Here is a 2,738-nt window from a genome sequence, read left to right as displayed (position 1 = left end):
CCGCAGTCGGTCACCAACAGGCCTGAAGGCGGGAGGGCAGGGCTTGCCGTCTGAAGCCACCGAGCTCTGGCGTCATTTCTCACACAGCAGCGCAATAACCGCTTAGCAGCATGTTGGCCAACAAAGCAGTCGGCCCAGCGAGCAGAGTCAGACGCCAGGTCTAAGCAGAGAGGAATATCTGAGCTGCCGTTATGTTAGCCATCATCTTCACCTTCTGGCAATTTCCTCCTCTCATGACTTCAAAACTCTGGGTGCTGGTTCCCCAGGATTTTGCAGAAATGAGTCTCTGGCAGATCTCTGGGGTCTGACCCAGATATGGCAATGCTGTGTCCAAAATGTGACTCTCGATGGCCTTTGACCCACAATAAAGACGGAGCTTGTCATCGGGTACGTACCTCTGCATGTTACTTTGGCGCGTTGTCTGTTTCGGGAGCAGCAGGGGGAAAGGGAACGGGAAGACGGGCGAAGGATCGTGAGAATGACACACCTAGGCCTCCCCTTGGCCCCAAAGACATCCCCGCAGCCCTTGGTGTTGAGATGCCCGGGCGGCTCTGAAATCCACCTCGCAGTTTCTGAGCTACGAAGGAGGAAGGCACGGCTCCTGAGCGAAGTGAGTTACTCAAACGCACTCGAACGTCTCCATCGGAGCCGGGTTCACGTGATCTAACTCTCCCGTCCCTTCTCTTGCCCCCAAGAGAAAGTGGAGAAAGGCAGAGACCGGACGTGCAGGGGCCCTCGGGTGTAGACAGGAAACCACCCAGAGTGCTGGGCTCCAAACAAGAGGCTGGCAGAGGAGTGTGCGCAGCCGAGGGGGCCATGGCCCATCCCTGAAAGGCGAGTGGCCTCCACGGAGGTGACTGGAGCAGGGCGGGGTGGCAGGACCCTTCCGCTACCCCTGTTTCTCCCACGCGAAGTCAGCTGCAAAATGAAAAATAAGCAGAATAAAAGCTCCGTAAAGCTCCAATGAGACGGTTCTGAGGCCACCCGCGTGTGCGAACCAACCCAGGCGGGTGTGGGCGCCGCTGGCCACCCCACGCCGGCCGCCCCGGCTCTCTTGAGATCCCAAGAAAAGAGCGGCGGCCGATGGATCGGCCCGTCCCGACTTTGCGGAACCACATCCTCCCGTGGGGGGTTCGTCGACCTCTGCTCCCCGCTTCGCCTGGGAGACGCGACCGTGATGTGTCACAAACACGCGAGGGTAGCGAGTCGTGCACGGCTGCGCGGGCGCTGAACCACTGTACTGCAGCGGTGTGCACGGGGTGACCGGAGCTGGTGGATGAGGAACCCCGAGCCCCTGGGCATGGGCCTGAGACCCCTGCAGACGGCGGCAGGGGCGCCGCACTCCCAGGAAACGCGAGATGACCCGGAGGGGCCGGCGCCCTTACGCCTTGGTTCTTGGCACTCAGGGTGATGAATACTTTTATGACCCAAAGATGCGGTTTGACTTGAAATTTGGGGAAAGTTTGAGCACCTTCCGGAGTATTTTTATTATTAATTAGATTGAGTTCTCTAGCACGCTTAGTTAGGAGAAGTTGTACTGCTGTTTATTCTTGGAGAGTCTGCCATCCTCCAGAGCCTGGTGGTCAGCTCAGTAAAAAGTGACACTTTCGCAAGACCCCTTGTGCTCTGAGGAGCACGCTCAGGTTGGGGGCAGCCAGTGAACCTGAGTGGACCTGAGCTTCAGGACGGACCCCCCGTGTGCACCCTTCACCCTGGAAACTGTGGGAAGTTCTCGCTCTCCCTGCAAGTGCCCACGGAGGCGTCTAGAGCCACGTTGAAGGGCGTTGAGGGGTCTTAGTCTGCTGAGTTTGGATCCTCTCGGTCGGTCACTGTCACTCCTTATGCAAACACGAAAGTCCTTTTTCAGACTTCTATTATGTAACGTACGTTTTAGACTCTGGCATGTAGAAGGGACAGCATTTATACAGTAAGAAAACTTCATTTTTCTGTATCCCCTGTAGCTGTGAGATCCTGATAACAGGAGCTATGAATTAATTTTTGTTTCTCCAGGGACTAGCAAAGTGGTGAACACATGCAGGAAGCACCTTGTGCTGAATGAAGAAATGGAGGGGAGAAGCGTGTGTAAGGGAGCACTTCATGGCATTGAGTAAGTGAAAAAGCAAGCCAAAGCGATGGTGGTGGTGGTGGTGGTGGTGATGGTGGTGATGGTGATGGTGATGGTGATGATGGTGATGATGGTGATGATGGTGATGATGGTGATGATGGTGATGATGGTGATGATGGTGATGATGGTGATGATGGTGATGATGGTGATGATGGTGATGATGGTGATGATGGTGATGATGGTGATGATGGTGATGATGGTGATGATGGTGATGATGGTGATGATGGTGATGATGGTGATGATGGTGATGATGGTGATGATGGTGATGATGGTGATGATGGTGATGATGGTGATGATGGTGATGATGGTGATGATGGTGATGATGGTGATGATGGTGATGATGGTGATGATGGTGATGATGGTGATGATGGTGATGATGGTGATGATGGTGATGATGGTGATGATGGTGATGATGGTGATGATGGTGATGATGGTGATGATGGTGATGATGGTGATGATGGTGATGATGGTGATGATGGTGATGATGGTGATGATGGTGATGATGGTGATGATGGTGATGGTGATGATGGTGGTGATGGTGGCGATGATGATGATGGTGATGGTGATGGTGATGATGGTGATGGTGGTGATAATGGTGGTGGTGATAATGGTA

General features: G+C 53.9%; 1 long non-coding RNA gene across 1 annotated transcript in view; it reads left to right on the top strand.

Moving 5' to 3' along the window:
• Positions 1 to 2,738, top strand: part of LOC112482315 — a 23,055-nt gene that overhangs the window by 15,489 nt on the left and 4,828 nt on the right. The window contains exon 4 of the long non-coding RNA XR_003047273.1: positions 2,011 to 2,107. This is a non-coding gene — a long non-coding RNA (uncharacterized LOC112482315). The remainder of the gene's footprint in view (positions 1 to 2,010; positions 2,108 to 2,738) is intronic.

The sequence above is a fragment of the Pteropus alecto genome, unplaced genomic scaffold, assembly GCF_000325575.1.
Source record: "Pteropus alecto unplaced genomic scaffold, ASM32557v1 scaffold195, whole genome shotgun sequence".
NCBI classification, from domain to species: Eukaryota; Metazoa; Chordata; class Mammalia; order Chiroptera; family Pteropodidae; genus Pteropus; species Pteropus alecto.
The sequence above is the reverse complement of the archived record's forward strand: the minus strand, read 5'-3'. Positions and strand labels throughout refer to the sequence as shown.